This window comes from Pelophylax lessonae (assembly GCF_965119305.1).
Source record: "Pelophylax lessonae genome assembly, chromosome: 12".
In the NCBI taxonomy this organism is placed as follows: domain Eukaryota; kingdom Metazoa; phylum Chordata; class Amphibia; order Anura; family Ranidae; genus Pelophylax; species Pelophylax lessonae.
In genome coordinates this window covers 25,515,652-25,529,789 of record NC_138779.1, presented here as the reverse complement: position 1 = coordinate 25,529,789, position 14,138 = coordinate 25,515,652, and the positions used below count along the sequence as shown (strand labels likewise).

General features: G+C 47.9%; 1 protein-coding gene across 4 annotated transcripts in view; it reads right to left on the bottom strand.

The window, feature by feature from the left end:
* CLSTN1 (calsyntenin 1) overlaps nt 1-14,138 on the bottom strand; it is a 191,454-nt gene that overhangs the window by 119,662 nt on the left and 57,654 nt on the right. The window lies entirely within an intron of this gene.

The window sequence follows — 14,138 nt, the reverse complement described above, 5'->3', positions numbered from 1 at the left end:
GGACAACATCCAAGGAGTGAAGCAACACCTCCGTCGGAAGCTTTGGCTTCGCGCAAAGCGAAGGTTTGACAATGTCCACATTGAGATGAAAGTCCGAAACCCCTTTTGGCAGAAAAGAAGGGTTAGGTCGCAAGACCACCTTGTCCAAATGCACAACCAGACACGGAGACTTGCAGGACAAGGCTGCCAGCCCCGACACTCGACGAGTCGAGGTGATAGCCACCAAAAAGGCGACCTTCTTGGATAACAAAGACAGCGAGATCTCCCTGAACCTTTCAAAAGGAGCACGCTGCAATACTGATAGAACTAGATTCAAGTCCCAAGGGGGAAGAGGGTCCCTCCTAGGAGGGATCAGATGACGTACCCCCCGCACAAAAGTGCCAACCAAAGAATCAGATACCACAGGCCGTTGAAAAAGAACGGCCAAAGCAGACACCCGACCCTTGATCGTGGCCAGCGCCAGACGCTGGTCAACACCCGTCTGAAGGAAGGGCACACCCTAGACACCGAATAAGTGTCAGGAGAGAAACCCCTGGATTCGCACCAGGCAAAATACGCCTTCCAAGTACGGCAATAAACCTTCCCCGAGGAAGACTTCCTCGCATTTATTAAGGTGTGAATGAACTCAGGGGAAAGACCCCTGTTCTGCAGGACCTCGGATTTAACAGCCAGGCCGTCAAGACCAGCGACTGTAAAGCAGGATGGAAGATCGGTCCTTGCGACAGAAGATCTTCTCGAAGAGGCAGACGCCACGGGGCGTCGATTGCCAGATATACGAGGTCTGCGTACCAGGACCGGCGAGGCCAGTCCGGTGCCACAAGAATCACCGTGGTCGGTTCCGCGAAGGAACCTGGACAGCAATTGAATCGGTGGGAACGCATACATCAGTTGGTGCTGATGCCACGGGGCAACCAACGCGTCCGACGCGTCTGCCCGAGGATCGCGCGTCCTTGCCATGAACCGTGGTACTTTGTCGTTCAGACGAGACGCGAACAGGTCTACCTCCGGAAGACCCCACCTCGCGCACAACATCTGGAAGACAGCCGGGTGAAGGGACCATTCCCCCTGGTCCAGGGTCTGGCGGCTCAGATAATCCGCCTGCCAAACTTCCTCCCCCGGAATGTGAACTGCCGATATTGCCGGGACATGCGTCTCGGCCCAAGACAGAATCGCGGCCACGTCTCGCGCCGCCCGGGCACTCCTGTGCCCCCTTGGTGAATGATGTAAGCCACCGCCGTGGCATTGTCCGTCTGCACCCGAACCGGGTAGCCGTGAAGATTGTCCGTCCAACGACGAAGACAGAGGAGTATCGCTCGCAGTTCCAGAACGTTGATCGGAAGGGAGGATTCCCCCGTCGACCAAACACCCTGGGCGGACAGAACGCCCAGAACACCACCCCAGCCCGACAGGCTGGCGTCCGTGGTGATCACCGTCCACGAAAGGGGACGAAAAGACTCGCCCCCCGATACAGAGGGGGATTGAAGCCACCACAGAAGAGCCCTTCTGGTCCGAGAACTCAATGACATCTGGAGATCCAGAGACTGCGGACGCCCATCCCACTTGGACAATATCTCCGCTTGGAGATCCCGTGTGTGAAACTGGGCGAAGGGAAATCGCCTCGAAAGCCGAGACCATCAATCCCAGACACCGCATGCACGTCCTAATGGACGAAGATGGAACGTCCCTGAGGGACCTGACTGCCTCCTGAAGAGCTGCGAGTTCTTCTTCCGGCAGGAAGACCTTCGCCTGGACAGAGTCCAGAATCATACCCAGGTAAGAAAACCGAACCGATGGGCACAATGTCGACTTTGGAAAATTGATCGTCCAACCAAACTCCTGCAGAGTCTGCAACGTGACGGACAGATCCTTCTCCAGACTCTGGCTGGTCGCAGACCGAACCAGAATATCGTCCAGATACCCCAGAACCGAAATGCCCTGGGCCCTCAACAAAGCCAGAACCGGTGCCAGCACTTTGGTGAACACCCTCGGAGCCGAGGCGAGACCAAAAGGCAACGCCACAAATTGGCAATGATCTTCCGCTATGGCGAATCGAAGGTACCTCCGGTGACCCTCGAAAATCGGGATGTGAAGATACGCATCCTTCAAGTCGATGGAAGAACTCCCCCGGAACCAGGGCAGCCACCACCGACCGCAGGGATGCCATGCAGAACTTGCGCACCCGCACAAAGCGGTTCAGCGCCTTCAAGTCCAGAATCGGACGCACCTAGCCCTCCTTCCTGGGCACGGTGAGCAGATTGGAATAGAACCCTCGAAATCTGTCCCGATGAGGCACCGGGACCACCACTCCCTGAGCCCTCAGGTCCTGCACCGCTAGATGCAGGTCCCGCAAACGCTCCGGGGATAAGAGAAGACTTGAGGGAAAAAATCTGCTCTCCGGCCGAGAGAGAAACTCGATCTAGCAGCCAGATCGAACGATTTCCTGTGAATTGGGTGAGGGCGCCCCTTCAGGCCGCACTGTTGTGGGCCGCAGAACCGGATTGGCCGGACTTCTGCTTACCTGCCCCCGGCTTCTTGCGGGAGCCTTGACCCTTGGACGGCTTGCCCCAAAGTGAGACCGAAAAGGCACGAAAAGGACCCCTGAGGGGGCCGAAAGAAAGCATTCTTTTTTCCAGGAGCCGTCTCAGTCTTGTGGGATTGAGGTAAGAGCGTGCTCTTACCCCCCGTGACCCCTTTAATTAGGGCATCCAGGGATTCGCCAAAAAGGCGAGATCCATCAAAAGGCAGATTGGCCAAGGTCTTACGTGAAGATTGATCCACAGACCAACACTTCAACCAAACCAGGCGGCGAGATAACACCGCCACACTGTGTACACGTGCAGCCAACGGAACCATATCCAGGTCCGCATCACACAAATACATGACACCCTGGTGGATTTGATCCACCATATCCAAAGTCGCCTGGGGGGCAGAATCAGCCACCAGGACACGCCTAAGCACCTGCGTCCAGCTCGCGACCGCCTGGGCCGCCATAAGTGAAGCAATTAAAGCTTTTAACATAGAACCCATAATAGAATAGGTACGACGGGCAAGGGACTCCATCCTCTTGTCCGTGGCATCCCGGAACACCGGGGTGTCTTCAGCAGGAATCGCAGTGGACATGTTCAAAACTGCTAACGCATGGTCCACCGGAGGTGGGACACACCAACGCCCATCAGTAGCGGGCGTAAAAGGATAGCGCAGCTTAAACCTACTTGGTACAGCAAAAGGTTTGCGTATATTACGCCATCGTTCTTTCACAGCGCGCTGAAAATCATCAGTGCATGGAAACATCTGCGATGATTTGCGCCTTTTCTGCGTCCCATAAGCCGCCAAGGCAGCTGAAGGACATGTGTCCTCCTCCAAACGCAGAGTTTGCTTGATAGAAGCAACCAATTCATCCATGAGTGCAAGCTCTTCAGACGAGCCAGGGGGAGAATTATCCACCCCCTCTACCTCAGCCTCCATTTCTGACCCTATAAGGTCCAGGGAGGAACGAGACCCCGATAAGGAGATCTCTGCCACAGCAGCCCCAGTACCATCACCCTCTGAAAACAGAGGAAATTGAAAACTCTGGGCCTTTTAGAGGATTGAGCAACCACCAGCATTTGCACCTGAGTCGCAAGGCTAGCCACAATCGCAGCCAAATCCCCCCCCGGGGGGGGGGGAAACCGCAGTCCCCTGGCTTCCCACTAATTTGGCAGGAAACTAGTATTCCTGAGAATCCATGCCCTTGTAGCAGCAAAAATAAAAGGGTGACCGCCCCTTTAAGAGAGCGCTGCGATCGTAGCCCAATCACACTAGGCATCCCACACAAGGGACCCCCACAGGGACAAGTATACCAAGGCAGGATACAGGGAATAAAAAGAAATGAACCTGGAGAGATCGGTGCTGCTGCTGCTGCCTGCGGTGCTCCTGAAGGAAAGGAAATGCTGATATGCAGGGCGCTCTATGAAAGCCTATGGAGGCTACAAGAAAATGGCCGCCATGCACGTTACCATGCGGCCGGAGCGAGCACAGCCAAAATGGCGCCGTTTGGCGCCGAAAACGCCGCTCCCTCACCTCATGAAGGTGAAATGAAAATACACCATAAGACATGAATAACATGGTGGACCGCCGCAGCGGCGCTGTAATGTGCCCCAAGCATGATAGCATCAAGCCCCACAGCACACAGCCGTTCACACAGTCAGACTGACACAGAGTGCAGCACAGCCCCCCCTCCATGCAGCCCACAGAATGCAGTGTGAGAGATAGGGAAACATCAATAGTGTGAACACAGGGCAAGGTAACACAGTCCCAGACTGACACCCCCCAGACAGACAGGTCCCCACATAGATACACTTACCTCTTACATGGCGTGGGGGACCCGCACAGGCGAACAAGCCGCTGTACATGAGACAGGGAGAGTCGCATCCAGGACGCAGCAGAAGGTGGGTTGAGAAACCGCACAGCGTCCAGTGAGGTAGCCACCTCACCCTAGCATCCCTGCACGGAACAGGGATGGGTCGTTCAGATAACTCAGGAGCGATACCTGACTGAACGCTCGATGGCGGGCTGAGAAGCCACTGACCCACAGCCTGCTACCAGGGGGGTCAGCCCGAGACGCAGCCCGCATGATCCTCTTCTTCCGAAGAACTAACTAACGCTGGTAAAATAACAGCTAACAAGAAAGAGAGAAAAAAACTGAAATAAAATCCAAAGAAAGGAAAGAGAGCTGAGACAAGGTGCCCCAGCACAGAAACTTCCAGCTACTCCTGACAGCTAGACAAATGAAACTGAAACTGAGTTGGATACAGGAAGTGGAGGGTTATGTACTGAGGGGACCACCCCCTGGGGGTGGGATATGTTAAAAGTCTTTGTACTAACATATTCTATTGCCTAGCTACTCCTACGGAATAAAGGACATAACCCCATTGGTGATGAATATGAAGTGGGCGGCGACTGTCGGAGGACGTAAGAGAAAAAAGATTTTCTTGTTTGTGGGCTCCCAGCCCATGGGGACGAGCAATAAAATAGCTTAAGAGATTAAAGCACCCACCGTCCCCTTTTTTATTTTATTTTCTTTCTGCCCCGATATGGTGATGCCAGTCTCTACCACCCCTCTACACCCAACCTAAATTTAATTTAAGATCAGTAAGGTCGACACTGCAATTGTATGGAGAACATAGACCTTATTCATGGACTCCTTCCTCTGAAGGCGATCAGAACGTTCCCATGAAAAACTCAACTGCCTTTTTTAATTGTATATTTTAGGACTTGACGAATGTGGTTTGAAAGTACTTCAAAGTTTTGTTTACTTTTAACATTTATCATTCAGAGTGAATGGACTTTCCAGAATGAAAACTGTATTTAATGTTTGATGATGATGATAAGGTTTGTTACCCTCATAAATATATAGTCCTGAAGAAGCTAATAAGCGAAACGCGTTGACCTTTGCAAGCTACACAAGATCATCTAGACCAGTGGTCCTCAACCCTGGCCTACAGGGCCCACTAACAGGCCAGATTTTAGGTATTACCTTGGGGAGATGCAGACTAGAGTACTGCAATCACTGAGCAGCAAATGATATCACCGGTGATGTATTTCAGTTATCTTGCAAATCTGGCCTGTTAGTGGGCCCTGTAGGCCAGGGTTGAGGACCACTGCTCTAGACCAGTGGTTCTCAACTCCGGGCCTGATTTTAGGTATTACCTTGGGGAGATGCAGACTAGAATACTGCAATCACTGAGCAGCAAATCAGATCACCTGTGATGTAATTTAGTTATCTTGCAAACCTGGCCTGTTGTTGGGTCCCGAGGACCGAAGTTGAGAATCACTGATCTAGACTATACAGATTGCTGTTGTATCATCTTTGCTGATGGTCATTGGTGTCCCGCACCTGATTAAGCACTTCCGGTACCGGTACGTCGCTTTGCCCAGGAGGGGCTGACTACCGCCGTATATAGTCGTGCAGCAGTCGGCAAGTGGTTAAATCTGCTAATTCATTTAACACTCCCCTGACTGACAATGCTGCTGTCTGTTCTGCTTCCAGAGCTGTGTCTCACTAATACAGGTGGTGTGTAACTGGCCAGATCAACAGCTGAAGGTTAGGAGCCAACGAAAAGAAAACTAACACAGCCACCACATGTAATAATTGGTAAGCTGCAAATATATTACATTTTTGGTATTGGGTTTAATACTGCTTTAAGAATTACAGTACAAAAACTCGGCATTCTCTGCTCTCACTTTGCTTGGTACAGGTGGCACATGCTGGTTTCTCACCCCCCAACATTTCTGAAGTCATGTATGTGCAACCTAACCTTTAAAGTGCATTTTAATAGCATTGTAAAACCCCATCAAATAAATTGCATTGAACAGAAAGAAAAACTCTGCACTCTCGGGAAACAAGGCCAGTCCAAACCACAGTGATTTGGAGTCTCATCTATATAGTGTGTATGTAATCATACGTTCCAGGGCAGAGAGAGCCACTGACCGTGTACTCCACTGCAGATGTATGCAAGAGCCTAAACCCGAGCTGTGTCCAATGTGCTGAGCGGCAGCTAAGCAGCTTAATGTGTCTGTGCAATCGGATCTCGCATAAAAACATTTCAAGCGTACTTAATGGGCTTCTCACAATTTACACTCCACAAAACACCTACTGGAGAGGCTGGGACAAAGCCTCCGCTATTTGTCAGCAGGGGGGAGGGCAGAACAAGGCCATATTGTTTACTACAGGGAGACCAAGAGCCTCGCTGATTCAATGCCCATGGAATGTGTCCTCCTCAGTGTCACAGATTTCTATGGAATGAGAAAAATTACATTTCAGGGCGACATTTGCAAATGATTCGAAGGAATCCAGAAATGTATCATCCATTTACGAAGACCCACAGATGCAACAGCTGATAAGGGCATTATAAAATATCAAATGTATGTAGTTAAACATTACTAAACCCACAACAGTAAAATCAGTGTGTATACGCAATAAAGCATGCTGGTTATACTCACTGTGGAACCTAACAGGTTAATCCTAAACATTGTGTAAAACGGCTGTTTGATCATGTCTTCTCTGATCCTCCCCTTCTTTTACTGTCCACAATTCATCTGCTGATAGAACAGAGCCTTGGAGGCACTGTGCACATGCTCAGTTTGGCATGCATTGCTGGTGTTTTTTCTTTTGGAAGGTGCATGTGATCAGCACAGGGACAATCAGCACTGTCCAGAGGGTCAGGTGTCGTGCAGCCTCATAGGACAGTCAGAGGAGAACAAAAACTCCTTCTACAAGCTTTAACCAGACAGTAATACAAGTCACAAGACTGCTATATACTGCTGATGAGAAAAGATATTTAACAGTTTATATTTATTAATATAATTGCATTTCCATGTTCTGTGTACTACGGGAGAGCAGATATAGTGACTGCGGGCTCCTGGGGAGAGCAGATATAGTGACTGCAGGCTCCTGGGGAGAGCAGATATAGTGACTGCAGGCTCCTGGGGAGAGCAGATATAGTGACTGCAGGCTCCTGGGGAGAGCAGATATAGTGACTGCAGAGTCCTGGGGAGACCAGATATAGAGACTGCAGAGTCCTGGAGAGAGCAGATATAGTGAATGCAGGCTCATGTGAGAGAGCAGATATAGTGACTGCAGGTTCCTGGGGAGAGCAGATATAGTGACTGCAGCCTCCTGGGGAGACCAGATCTAGTGACTGCAGCCTCCTGGGGAGAGCAGATATAGTGACTGCAGGCTCCTGGGGAGAGCAGATATAGTGACTGCAGGCTCCTGGGGAGAGCAGATATAGTGACTGCAGGCTCCTGGGGAGAGCAGATATAGTGACTGCAGGCTCCTGGGGAGAGCAGATATAGTGACTGCAGGCTCCTGGGGAGAGCAGATACAGAGAATGCAGGCTCCTGGGGAGAGCAGATATAGAGAATGCAGGCTCCTGGGGAGAGCAGATATAGAGAATGCAGGCTCCTGGGGAGACCAGATATAGAGAATGCAGGCTCCTGGGAGAGAGCAGATATAGTGACTGCAGGCTCCTGGGGAGAGCAGATATAGAGAATGCAGGCTCCTGGGAGAGAGCAGATATAGAGAATGCAGGCTCCTGGGGAGAGCAGATATAGAGAATGCAGGCTCCTGGGGAGACCAGATATAGAGAATGCAGGCTCCTGGGAGAGAGCAGATATAGTGACTGCAGGCTCCTGGGGAGAGCAGATATAGAGAATGCAGGCTCCTGGGGAGAGCAGATATAGAGAATGCAGGCTCCTGGGAGAGAGCAGATATAGTGACCGCAGGCTCCTGGGAGAGAGCAGGTATAGTGACCGCAGGCTCCTGGGAGAGAGCAGATATAGAGAATGCAGGCTCCTGGTGAGAGCAGATCTAGTGACTGCAGGCTCCTGGGGAGACCAGATCTAGTGACTGCAGGCTCCTGGGGAGAGCAGATCTAGTGACTGCAGGCTCCTGGGGAGACCAGATATAGAGAATGCAGGCTCCTGGGGAGACCAGATATAGAGAATGCAGGCTCCTGGGGAGACCAGATATAGAGAATGCAGGCTCCTGGGGAGACCAGATATAGAGAATGCAGGCTCCTGGGGAGACCAGATATAGAGAATGCAGGCTCCTGGGGAGACCAGATATAGAGAATGCAGGCTCCTGGAAAAGAGCAGATATAGAGAATGCAGGCTCCTGGGAGAGAGCAGATATAGTGACTGCAGGCTCCTGGAGATAGCAGATATAGTGACTGCAGGCTCCTACTTTTGTACAGCACCCTGCCAGCCCCTCCCGCCAGTCATGATCTGCCTGCATGCACTGAGAAGCACAGAGACCCAGTGATGACATTACTGGGTCAAAAATTAGGTATGTATAAAAATGGATAAACCAATAAAGGGGAAATGACCTTTACCAGAGCCACATCCTGATAATAAACACACTGGGAAATTTGCAAGACACTGTCCTACTATGGTGGACTTTAATGGCACCACATATCAGGCTGCATTATGTACTAGGTGGTGAATAAGTAATATACACCTATATATGCCCCCTATAGGAAGATACTACAATGAGTTGTAGTTATACTACTCCTTGAGAGGAGTGGCTTTTGATTCCTTTGTGCCCGCCCAAGGCGTATGTATATAACCGATACACACCCGTGACACATCTGTATGTAAGTAATAAAAAATGTAATTATTTTGTTAATGTGATATGAAAAAAAATCTTTTCAAGAAATGTGTAATGTATACTGACATTATATTTGTTTAAAGCGGTTGTATACTGCCGAAAAAAGAAAAAAAAAACCCTGCAAGACAAAGGCATAATGAGCTAGTATGCATCGCATAAAATACTTACCTTAAAACGAAGCCCCAACACGGACCCCTGGACACCGCTGTGGGAGCTGACATGCTCCCTCAGCATCTATTCCGGGTTCCGCGGCTCCAGCGCTGTGAGTGGCCGGAGCTGCGATGACGTCACTCCTGGCGCATGTGTGCGGGGGTCACTTCCCAGCAAGTGGCCAGCAAGGAACTCTGAAGGTCAGCCGGACCTTCAGAGTACAAGCACCGCTAGCGTCAGGTTTAGGAGATATTAATTGTACCTACAGGTAAGCCTTATTATAGGCTTACCTGTAGGTAAAAGTAAACAAAATGAGTAGACTACCGCTTTAAGTCCATTAGACTCTGATACATAATTCGTTGGTCTTGAGGATGAATACAGCGAAACGCGTCAACCAACGATCAAGACTATCACCCATATTGTATAGATATAGCCAGTGTCATTGTCAAAATGAGGTCCTAATATATTTTAACATTGCCTCCTTGTATGGTGTGCTTGTGATTTTAAAATTGTGTAAAAATGTAATAAAAGGTTATAATATATATATTATATATATATATATATACATATACACACACACACACACATAAATATATATATATACACACACACACACATATACATAAATATATATATATCACACACATACATATATACATATACATATATATATCACACACATACATATATACATATATATATATATATATATATATGGTATTTGTCTCATGTGGTACCATTAAAGTCCACCATAGCAGGCCAGTGTCTTGAAAATTCCCCAGCGTTGAAAAATGGATAGGTGCCATTTAAGAAAAAAATGTATTAACATGCTGAAATTGGGATGAAGGAATCGGGAAAGGCAAAGTATAACCAGATTAAACTTCAGCTTTAAAAGCTCCAACAGGTTTTCTTTCTTGCTATTGGTTTCCCTTTGCGGAGATTTCCCTTCACTTCATGCTCCATAGACACAACAGGAAGAGAGATGAAATCTTTCCAAAGCAATGGAAGACCCTTTTTATTGAACAGTCACCAGAACAAATACAAGCAGACGATTACCCAAAGCTCAACGGCACAATTCAAAAATACTTGCTGAGATTCGGTGCTCAGGCTGGGGATCCCCACTCCCCTGTTCAAACATCCAAAGCAGAAAAAAAAAGCCGGAAACTCGATAACTCCTAGGTAATATCCTTTATTTGGCTACATCAAATATACAGGATCAGTGCTGACATGTTTCGGCTATTACAGCCGTACTCATAGCAGCCTTACTAACATGCTACTTGTAGGGCTGTAATAGACCGAAACAAGTCAGCACTGATCCTGTGTATATTGATGAAGCCAAATAAAGGACATTACCAAGGAGTTATCGAGTTGCCAGCTTAAATTTCTGCTTTGGGTCACCAGAACAAGTGTCTCCAGTGGAAGATTTTCCTCTACTCAGCCTGCTTTTCTCACACAAGCTTCAGCTAGTATAAGAGCAGCATAAACAGCAAGCTTTGACAAAGCATTTGCAGAGCTTTCGGCACGCTTTGATAACGTACCAATCAACTCTAGTTTCTAAATGTTGAACACGGATCCTAAGGGGAGTGCTGATTGCCATTTTAAGCAAGCTTCTAGGTTTCAGCACTTCTTGAAGCCTGCTAGCAACTTGCTTAACCACTTTCCTCCATTCAGGTCCTAAATTATCATTATTCTAAAGCAACAGAGTCCAATAGATTGTAATGCATCCATTACATTGGCAAAGACATACATGCATTTATAAACACTTACAGGACATTTCAAAGATTTAACTGGCAGAATTCACACTCTGTGTTTACCTGCATTTTGTTTAGCTGGGTTTAGAAAAAGAAAGAAATCCGTGTCCAGGGACACAATAGGTATACTGAATGCATGTAAACATATGTATACGCATGTACATGTAATAAAGTTTGTTTATATGCCCCAGACAATTTATCTTGTGTTTAAATAAACCTGATGCAGGCGGCTTGGGGTGAATGTACAGTAGCGAACTCAAACACAAGCAAAGAGCAAAGATTCTAATTTAAAAAATAAAGCACAGGAGTGTCAATTTAATAAGCCCAAGGGTTATTTTACTTGCGTTCATTACTTTATCTCATTAAAAAGTTCAGCTCACAAGCAAAGCATGGGTGTAAAATATTTTGGACTTTTAGGTTTGGAAAGCCCCTATTTCTAATGATTATTTTATCTCCTGAAGCGTTCTTTGGTCACAACCTCAAATTACTTTTTTTTTTTTTTTTTTTTGCACTTCCATAGATGCCACAAAGAATCTCATAGTTCTCACCATCCTGAGGCTAGCAGTATTTTAATACTTGTAATCACCTTTTGTGAACTGATCTTTAACACAGAATAATTAAAAAAAAAAAAGAAGTTCTAAGATAATGTCATACAGTAAATTTGGTGCAATAACATGGAAATATTTAAAACTATAAATTGGAAAAGGAAAGCCTGGTAAAACTGGTACATAACAGGAGGTAATGAAGTTACCCCATATTATGCTATTGGCAAATGATGTCAATAGAGTAATAAAAAAATGTAAGCCAAAACCAAGAAGAAAAAGAGGGGAGAGATGAAAACAAAAGAAAAGGAGAGAGAGAGCTATGAAAACTAGAGACCAAGAGAGACAGGGAGAGCTATGAAAACGAGAGAAAGAGAGCTGTGAAAATGAAAGAAAAAGAGCTGTGAAAATGAAAGAAAAAGAGCTATGAAAATGAAGGAGAGAGCGAGCTATGAAAACGAGAGCCAGAGACAAAGCAAAAGCTAGGAAAAGAACAGAAGAACAGAACAGAAGAGTGAGCGAGCTAGGAAAACGAGAGAGAGAGAGAGAGAGAGAGAGAGAGAGCCCTAGGAAAAAAAAAAAAAAAGGAGGAAGGCAGAGCGAGAGCTGGGAAAAAAGCAAGAGTGCTAGGAAAAAAGCGAAAGCATGCTAGGAAAAGAGCGCGCGCTAGGAAAAAACAGAGGAAAAGAGAGCGAGAGCTAGGAAAAAAGAGCGTTGGTGAAATAGTCAGAGCGCTAGGAAAACGAGAGCTAGGAAAGAGAGAGAGAGCGAAAGCTAGGAAAAAGAGAGAGAGAGAGAGAGAGAGAGAGAGAGAGAGAGAAAGCGAGCTAGGAAAACGAGAGCGCTAGGAAAAAGAGCGAGAGCGCGAGGGAGCTAGGAAAAAGAGCGAGAGCGCGAGGGAGCTAGGAAAAAGAGCGAGAGCGCGAGGGAGCTAGGAAAAAGAGCGAGAGCGCGAGGAAGCTAGGAAAAAGAGCGAGAGCGCGAGGAAGCTAGGAAAAAGAGCGCGAGGGAGCTAGGAAAAAGAGCGCGAGGGAGCTAGGAAAAAGAGCGCGAGGGAGCTAGGAAAAAGAGCGCGAGGGAGCTAGGAAAAAGAGAGCGATGGAGCTAGGAAAAAGAGCGAGGGAGCTAGGAAAAAGAGAGCGAGGGAGCTAGGAAAAAGAGAGCGAGGGAGCTAGGAAAAAGAGAGCGAGGGAGCTAGGAAAAAGAGCGCGAGGGAGCTAGGAAAAAGAGCGCGAGGGAGCTAGGAAAAAGAGCGCGAGGGAGCTAGGAAAAAGAGCGCGAGGGAGCTAGGAAAAAGAGAGCGAGGGAGCTAGGAAAAAGAGAGCGAGGGAGCTAGGAAAAAGAGCGAGGGAGCTAGGAAAAAGAGAGCGAGGGAGCTAGGAAAAAGAGAGCGAGGGAGCTAGGAAAAAGAGAGCGAGGGAGCTAGGAAAAAGAGCGCGAGGGAGCTAGGAAAAAGAGAGCGAGGGAGCTAGGAAAAAGAGAGCGATGGAGCTAGGAAAAAGAGCGAGGGAGCTAGGAAAAAGAGAGCGAGGGAGCTAGGAAAAAGAGCGAGGGAGCTAGGAAAAAGAGAGCGAGGGAGCTAGGAAAAAGAGCGAGGGAGCTAGGAAAAAGAGAGCGAGGGAGCTAGGAAAAAGAGAGCGAGGGAGCTAGGAAAAAGAGCGCGAGGGAGCTAGGAAAAAGAGCGCGAGGGAGCTAGGAAAAAGAGCGCGAGGGAGCTAGGAAAAAGAGAGCGAGGGAGCTAGGAAAAAGAGAGCGATGGAGCTAGGAAAAAGAGCGAGGGAGCTAGGAAAAAGAGAGCGAGGGAGCTAGGAAAAAGAGAGCGAGGGAGCTAGGAAAAAGAGAGCGAGGGAGCTAGGAAAAAGAGAGCGAGGGAGCTAGGAAAAAGAGAGCGAGGGAGCTAGGAAAAAGAGAGCGAGGGAGCTAGGAAAAAGAGAGCGAGGGAGCTAGGAAAAAGAGAGCGAGGGAGCTAGGAAAAAGAGAGCGAGGGAGCTAGGAAAAAGAGAGCGAGGGAGCTAGGAAAAAGAGAGCGAGGGAGCTAGGAATAAGGAGAGCGAGGGAGCTAGGAAAAAGGAGAGCGAGGGAGCTAGGAAAAAGGAGAGCAAGGGAGCTAGGAAAAAGGAGAGCAAGGGAGCGAGAAGGAGATTGGAAAAAGGAGAGAATGCTATGAGAATAATAGAGAGCTATATAAACAAAAGAAAGATATGAGAGAGATGAGAACGAGAGGGAGAAAGAAAATAAAAGAAAAAAGGTGGGACAGAAAGAGCACAAGCAAAAGAGATCAAGCAAGAAAGACAGTAAAAAGGGGGGGGGGTGAATAAATTGAGAGAACGAGCGCATAAGAAAATAAAGTGTATTATAAAGAACATATACCCAGATGTGAAAACAACATTAATATATTAGCCTGTCCACTTCCATATGTTTTTTTCAGAAATAGAAGAGTCCAAATAAGATTATATGAACAATTTGCTGTCAAACGGAGTGGAACAATTGAAAGAGTGCTTCCCCGGTCAGACGTGAGGTGCTGTCTGGCAGTCAGAGGCTTGGAAA